General features: G+C 41.9%; 1 long non-coding RNA gene across 1 annotated transcript; it reads left to right on the forward strand.

Annotated features, from left to right (window-relative positions):
- The first annotated feature begins 6,761 nt into the window (after positions 1-6,761).
- LOC142547325 (uncharacterized) lies at positions 6,762-8,283 on the forward strand. Its single transcript, XR_012820658.1, has 3 exons — positions 6,762-7,616; positions 7,726-7,951; positions 8,101-8,283. It is a non-coding gene; the product is annotated as an uncharacterized LOC142547325 (long non-coding RNA).
- The last annotated feature ends 207 nt before the right edge of the window (positions 8,284-8,490 follow it).

Here is an 8,490-nt window from a genome sequence, read left to right on the forward strand (position 1 = left end):
ACTGTCTAGAAGCATAAGCTATCACCTTCCTATGCTGCATCAATACTGCGCCAAGACCGAGCTTCGAAGCATCGGTATACAGAACAAACTCACCAGACCCTGACAGCACGGCCAAAACTGGTGCTGAGGTAGAGCTTGCTTCAAAGTATCGAAACTCTTCTGACACTCCTCGCTCCAAACAAATTTCACATTTTTCTTGGTCAGTGCTGTGAGTGGAACTGCAATCGAAGAGAATCCCTTAATGAACTTCCGATAATATCCTGCTAAGCCAAGAAAACTGCGGATCTCTGAAGCATTCTGAGGCACAACCCAATCTTTGACTGCTGCAACTTTCACTGGGTCTACCTCAATGCCACTGCTGGAAACAATGTGGCCTAAGAACGCCACCTTCTCTAACCAGAATTCGCATTTATTGAACTTTGCGAATAATTTGTGCTTCTGCAATGTCTGCAACATTGTGGTCAGATGTCTGTTGTGATCCTCCCGATTCTTGGAGTAGACGAGAATGTCGTCTATGAACACTATCACAAACTGATCGAGGTACGGCTGAAATACGCGATTCATGAGATCCATGAAGATCGCTGGCACATTCGTCAGTCCGAACGGCATCACAAGGAACTCGTAGTGGCCATAACGAGTCCTAAAAGCAGTCTTGGAAACATCAGCATCTCTCACCCTCAACTGGTGATAACCAGAGAGCAGATCAATCTTGGAGAAAATCGAAGCTCCCTGCAACTGGTCAAACAGATCCTCAATCCTCGGAAATGGGTATTTATTCTTCAATGTAACCCTGTTCAACTCCCGATAGTCAATACAAAGTCTCATAGAGCCATCCTTCTTCTTAACAAACAAGACTGGCGCGCCCCAAGGTGAGAAGCTAGGGCGAATGAACTCCTTGTCCAGAAGTTCCTGTATCTGCTTCTTAAGCTCTGCCATCTCTGTCGGTGCTAGTCGGTACGACGCTTTGGATATCGGAGCCGTACCTGGCATAAGCTCAATGGAAAACTCCACCTCTCTCTCGGGTGGCATACCAGAGACGTCTTCGGGAAAAACGTCTAAAAAATCTCTGACAATCGGAACATCTGAGGCTGACTGGCTGGGTTCCTCGGGGACAGATAAAAAGGTCGCTAGAAATGCCCGACACCCTCTATGCATGAGCTTCCTTGCCTGAACATAAGGAATAATGCGCGGTAAAGGAAAGCACCTGTCCGGCTCAAATAAGAACTGCTCCATTCCAGGCGGTCGGACAAGAACAGATCTCCGCTGGAAGTCTATCAACACTCTGTTCCTCAATAGCCAGTCCATCCCTAGGATAATGTCAAATTCCGGCATCGGTAGCACAATCCGATCCGCATAAACAAGATTACCGTGCAGCTCAAGGTCTATATCTTGGATAACATTGGTGGCTGCCATCTCCTCGCCTGACGGCAACACTACTGAAAAGGCTGTATCTAGCCCAATGGTCTGGATCTTGAGAAAGTTTGCAAAGACCTCCGAAATAAACGAGTGAGTGGCCCCTGAATCTATCAAGGCCTTGGTAGCGGAACCAGATATAAAAATTCTCCCTGAAAGAGCGGAGCTCTAAGTTGAATCCAGTAGCTACAAGAACTAAACTTATGGACATGCAATGGTCAAAGTTCTTCTAACTTAAATCTCCAAAATACTACTGAGTAGAGCATGCAATCCTATCACAGTTCTAAGTTCAATCTTAATCCTTATTCCCAAAACACGGAATTTCAAATAACAACTTAAAGTTTAAAGGTACCTGTCAACAACATAGTCTCCGGGTTGGTTTCCGCGGCATGGAGAGAAAAAACTCTGCCTTGGGTAGGCATATTCCTCTGAGGGCACTGCAGCAACATGTGGTCTGGACTGCCACACTTAAAACACTTTGCTGAGCCAGACATACATGCTCCAGGATGGCGGCGTGAGCACTTGGGACAGACTGGGTGCTCATAAGTCCTCGGGGCTGGGCGTCCCCGCTGCTGCTACTGCTGCTGCTGGCCTCTGTTTCTAGGCGGTCCATGAAAAGGCCTCTTGTTCTGCTGCTGATGCTGATGAGGAGGAGGGCGGTGTGGTACCTGGACTGGGCGCTTGCCCTGGCGATCCCTCTCGATATCCCGCAGATCCTGCTCTGCGGCTAGGGCTTTGGAGACAGCAATCTCATAAGTAGCAGGGTCAGACACCCTAACATCCCGGCGCAAGATCGGCCGTAGACCCACCAGGAAATGCATCAACTTGGCTTTGGCATCATTCGCGATCAGGGGCACAAAATGACAGCCCCTCTCGAACTTACGGATGAACTCCGTAACCGTCATGTCTCCCTGTCTCAGGCTCATGAACTCAGTGGTCAACCTGGTGCGCACTTCCTCGGCAAAATATTTGGAGTAGAAAACCTCCGTGAAGCGTGTCCATGACAGTGTAGCCAAGGTCAGGGCTACTGACGCTCCTTCCCACCATAAGAGGGCATCTCCACTGAACAGATAGGTGGCACAACGGACTCGGTCTGCGTCTCCCAGCTCCATGAACTCGAAGATAACCTCGAGGGATTTGATCCATCCCTCGGCAATCATGGGGTCAGACGTCCCAGAAAACTCCTTTGGACGCATTTTCATGAATCGCTCGTAAACAGCCTCTGGCCCTGTCGGCCTAGTCACCACAGCATTGTTCCCCGCAAACTGTGCGAAGAACTGCGTCATCCCAGCTAGCATCTGGGCACTCATGTCAGGTGGGGGAGGTGGTGGAGGTGGAGGAGGAGGAGGAGGTGTCTGCCTCTCTTGTCTCTGATCGTCATCGTCCTCGCGACGGTGCTCGCCACTACCTCTCGGGCGTCCTACTTGACGTCTAGGGGGCATACTGTTCCAACATAACTCATACGTAACTAACATGCATAATTCCATAATTTATTTTAAATGAACACTGAAATGCTGAAAATCTGGTCGAAATTATTTCATGGAAGCATGCTGACAAAATAATTCATGATTTAAATAAAATGCTGAACTGTAAAACTTACAGACCGAAGGCGTGGCTTCGTGAGCTTCTCGTGGTCAGTAGTAGTGTAACCCTATACAGAACCACCGCTCTGATACCAACTGTCGAGGCCCGAAAATCCTTGCTTGAAAATTTGCCGAAAATTAAAAATTTTTCTTTTATAATAAATGGAGTGCCTCAAACATAAAATCAACTGATGAATCAAGTTCAATGTTTTAAAAAAATATAGCAGCTGAAGAAAATAAAGTTTGCCGAAAATAACAATTTAAAAATATTCAACAGCTGATAAAATGTCTGAGCATAAAAAAATGGCAAGTGCTGAAACTGAGGTCCTCGGGTGCCACTACTGCCGACCCAAGCTAGCTCACTGGTCCCCGCCCTCGGCCCTGGCCTCATCAGTACCTACAACAATCAAGTCTAGTGAGCCTAAAGACTCAGCATGCAAATATCGTAGGTAACGAGTAAATACTGAAGTAAAATGTGCATGGGATAAAATATCATGTCATGAGGCATACTGAAAATAACTTGTACTGAGCAATTATAATACGTGCATAACTGAACTGAAATCATAGTAAAAATGTTTGGTCCTTGGAGCCCTGAACTGAAATAACTGGTAAAAATTTTCTGTTAAGATTATGGTCTATGCCTGTGGCCTCTGCACTGAACTGAACTGATCGGTAACTGGCTACCGGGGAGTATAAAACTGAACTAATCTGGCCGGTTACTGGCGACCGGGTGGTACCAAACTGAACTGATCGGTCACTGGCGACCGTATAAAATAATGCTCCCATAATAATGAATTGACCACAAGCCATATCGCATAAATCTCAAAAATAAGTATTTTCTATTTTTCATGCACGTAATCTAATTAACTGGCATAATGAAAAAAAATCCTGTAATTTTACCAACTGGATTGGATTGGATCGTCCCCAGGCTCGCTGCAACCTAACTGTCATGAAAAATATGCAATAGCTTAAACTTGACCAACCATGCAATTTACGTTTGAAAATGCGAGAATTACGTCTACCGACTTCGTATTTAATCATGACTCCGAACCAACCCGAACCAACACTGAATCGACGTATAGTCATGATTAAAATACGCTTAAAATTATGAACTAATGCTCCTAAAATGATGAGGGTCGAAATCTAGGTGAAATGGAGGCCAAACAAGAAACGCTCTTTCGAGAGTCAATTTGGCACATCGCACCGTAAATTCTCGTACGACCTCAAAAATGATCCGAATCACAAATAGTCAAAAACACTACCTTCCTAACTTGATGAGGCACTGTCTAGTCCAAGGCCACAGGCTAAAAGCCAACCAAGAACTCAAACGAGCCTCCGAACCGACACAGCAACTTGCTGTAAATTTCCAGCAGCTGCAACCTTGCTTGCATCGCGTCGTTTGCGAGACTTTTGGCCATTGGGGTTTGAACCACCGACCAAAGCCTCTCCAAAACGTCCCAAGGAATGATTTGAACCATGGCTAAGGGCCCTAGGCCAGCCACAATTCGCCTCATTCCAGCAACCACCCGAAAGTTCTTACCGAGGGCCCTCATGCGTGCGTGTGTAGTGTTTTGTTTTGATTGCTGTCTCGTGTCGTTCCAATGGCCATTTGATTGACCATGGCATGATCTAGACATCTAGGGGCATGGTATGAACTGTGGCTAAGGACCATAGGCCAACCAAGATCCACACCAAACCAACCAACTCGAAGTACATGTGCTGTCAAAACCGAAGGGGCCGAGAGGGGAGGGGGCTGTTCTTGATGTTTTATGTAAAAACCGATGAGCCATGGACCAAGCCACCAAAAGGGCGACTTAGTCACGTCTTAGACATGCTAGGGGAGTGATCCAACCAGGGCTATAGGCCCCTAGGGCAGCCATGATCAGATCCTTACCCTTGGACAACAAAACTGAATTTTCGAACACAACTCTGCACCTATGGGGAGCTTGCTGTGATTTCGGTTTTTCCAGCAAGCATGGGGACTGAATGAATGGACCAACATGGTCCTAATGCATCCTATTACATGTCTAGGAGCCGCCTTGGGAGCCTGGAGTCGAGCCATCCACCTGAAACGTCAAAACAAGAGAACCCGTGAAGCTTGTCATGGAAACCGAAAATCTGCATGTTATATTTTTCTGAAATTTCTTGGTGTATTTCGGTTTATGGCCAAAGAAATCATGATCATGCAATGAAAATAATTGATAATAGGACTTGATTGAGGTTTGAAAGAATCTAGACATGCCTTGGTTTTCGTTTGAAATAAAAACGAAAAGAATACGACGACTCGGCGCGGAGGAGGTGGAGCGCTTCTCTCCTTTTCTTTTCTTGCTCTCGACTTTCACTCTTGTTCTAGGCTATGAGGGTCACGATTTTTCTACTCTATAAGCTCTGAATTTCGGTCATGGGGGAGGGAGAATGATGGTTAGGAGAGTGAGGGAAGTGGGTGCAAGATATATGGGATAACTCAAGACCAAGTCTTCACCTTTTGAATTTTGAATTCTAGTTTGATATCAAATGATTTGTTGGTGCATGTTGGGGTGAGGTGACCGATCAATTACCATCTAGACTAGGTGAGGATAAGGTTGACCATTAATTAAATGGTGCTCCCAAAAATAAAAGAATTATCCTACTAATTAAATACAAAGAAAGGGTCAAAGGTGTTGAGTTGGCTTATCAATGCTTAATCATCTAAGGGGCCGAAAATTCATCTAATAAATGGAAGGAAAAATTTTTTCTAGCTAGTAAATTTATAACCTTAAAAGCCTCACTAATCTTTAATTAATTTAGTGAATTAATCCCTTAATTAAGTAACTTAAATGAGCTTATTTCTTAATCACCTCAAGTAATTAAATTAAATCCTCAAAACATCCTTTTTAACTTAAATGAACTTACTTGCTAGCTAAATTAACTTCTGAAAATATTTCTCGAATCTTAAATTCTATCTCAAAGCTCCAACTCCAGTCCGGCCTCACTGAAATAACTGAAAAATCAAACTATTGCATGAAATAATAAAATAATTAACTTCAAAGAAATGCCTTTAAAATAATCATGCAATGAAGTCAATTAAATTTTAAAAATCTAGAATTATGCATGGCTTATACGTAGACTGATTTACGGGTTCTACAAAAGATGTATCAGTTAACATCATTGATTCGTTTTTCAATGTTCCGCGATATTCATGTTGTAACATTATATATAAAAGCAGAGACGGAGCCATAGGAGGGCAGTGGATGCGGTAGCCCTCCACGATTTTTTAATTTTATAGAGTAAAATGCTAGATGTAATATATTCGTTGCTGCATTACCATTGCCAAAATCGACTTGTCACGAGAAGCATAGAACTCAAATTAACTTGAAAGGCTGTAATTTGTGACTTTATTCATAATAAATAAGTAAAACATAATTTTTGAATGCCTTGTTATGTTCTTGGTTTTCCTTTCTCGGTGTTAAAACTGATCATGTTTCTCTCAGTGCTTGTTTCCTTGTTTCTCTACGTGTGTTTTCAACCATTCCTCACGTGACTGTGATGTGATGTTCTCCTTCATAATAAAACTTGTGAGTTTCAAGTATTTGATTGTCTGTTTTGTGCCCTCCCGCTACATTCATTGTGAACATGCCATTAGCACAAAACATTAAACTAACATTTCCAAAGTTTTTGAAGCATTAATATAAATATTGTTGAGAAAAAAAAAAATATAACTAATCAAACAGGTAGGATTACGGGGTTTTATTAGTTTTTGACTGTGCTACAAGAATCTTGAAGCAAGATGAGGGTGGTGGTAGAAATGTCTGCTAGCAAAGGTCCATTATCTCTATCAGCATTTCATCCTATCCATCCAGCCCAGAGAAAATAAATCCAAGAAAGATCATTTTTTTATACTTTATTATAATATTTACTCGAATGCAAGAATAAACTTGTACATAGATATTTTCCAAGCTCTGTTCAAAAATCTATTCTTTTTTTTTTTTGCAAAATACAGAGGCATGTGAATATATGATTACTCTTCGATTCAATGAAATCATTCATCTCTGTTTATTGTGTTGGTAAAAATCCGGTGATTTATTTGATCATAATTTTTCTTAGAATATCAGAAACATGGACAATAAACGTCGACAAATTCTACTTTTAGTGTTGCTGCACCAAATAATGTTTCGGTCTTTCGTGATGTTATGTCTTTTAACATTACAATACAAGAAGTTAGTTGCCAAACGATGACGTTTGGAGAGTAGAGCACCAGCCTCATACAATATAACACGAAGAATTAATGCGCAAATGAGCCACTTGTATCGAATTATTGAAATAGGAGAAGTTCAATGTGTGGTCAATTTGAGGATGAATCGAAATGCATTTGCACACTTGTGTTATTTGCTAACTACTGTAGGAGGACTGGTAGAATCTAGATATGTCCGGATTCAGGAGAAAGTTGCAATATTTTTGTCTATATTGGCCCATCATAAGAAAAATCGAATTACTGGTCACGATTTTATGCGTAGTGGCCACAAAATCAGCATTCATTTCCATGAAGTTTTGCGATCAATTCTTAAGTTGCATCCGATACTACTTGCTAAGCCTATTCCCGTTGACGACAATTGCACTAATGAAATTTGGAAATGGTTTAAGGTAATGTACAAATACTTGTTAATATTCGTTAACACTTGTTCCGTTTTTTATTTTGCACATACCATTATTCAATGACATGTAACATTACTGTGTATGATAAATTTTGCAGGGTTGTCTTGGTGCATTGGACGGTATATTAGTTAGCGTACATGTTCCTACCTCGGAGAAACCAAAAGACTGAACTAGAAAAGGTACTATTTCGGTAAATGTATTGGGGGTTTGCAACCGTGATATGAACTTCATTTATGCACTTACTGGGTGGGAGGGATCGGCGACAGATGCTAGAGTTATCCGTGATGCAGTGAATCGTGATGATGGTCTAAAAATTCAAAGAGGTCATATGAACATTTACATATTTATGTTGTTTCAATATATTATAAAATCAATTTATGTTGCTTACTTACCATGTAACCATAACAACATGGTGTTATTACTTGTGTGACAATGGATATGCAAATTTAGATGGATTTTTGACTCCTTACAGAAGAGTACGATATCATAGGGATGCTTGGGGAAATCGTTCAATTGGGCCACAAAATTACAAAGAGCTTTTCTATTGGAGACATGACCAAGCTCGTAATGTGATTGAAAGAGCATTTGGTTTGCTAAAAAAGAGATGGGCTATCCTTCGAAGTCCCTCGTTTTACCCTTTGGAAGTGCAGAATAAATCATATTGGCCGGCATTTTGTTACACAACTTCATTCGATCTCAAATGCCTAACGATCCTATTGAGGAAGTTGAAGAGGAGACAGATAGCCCGATCCATGAAAATGAAGATGATTTCATTGAAAATTTTGAGTCATCTGAAATGTGGGATATATGGAGAGAGAACTTAGCAATGTCCATGTATCACAACTAGTAGACATTATCACAG

This window comes from Primulina tabacum, chromosome 5, assembly GCF_025594145.1.
Source record: "Primulina tabacum isolate GXHZ01 chromosome 5, ASM2559414v2, whole genome shotgun sequence".
Lineage (NCBI taxonomy): Eukaryota > Viridiplantae > Streptophyta > Magnoliopsida > Lamiales > Gesneriaceae > Primulina > Primulina tabacum.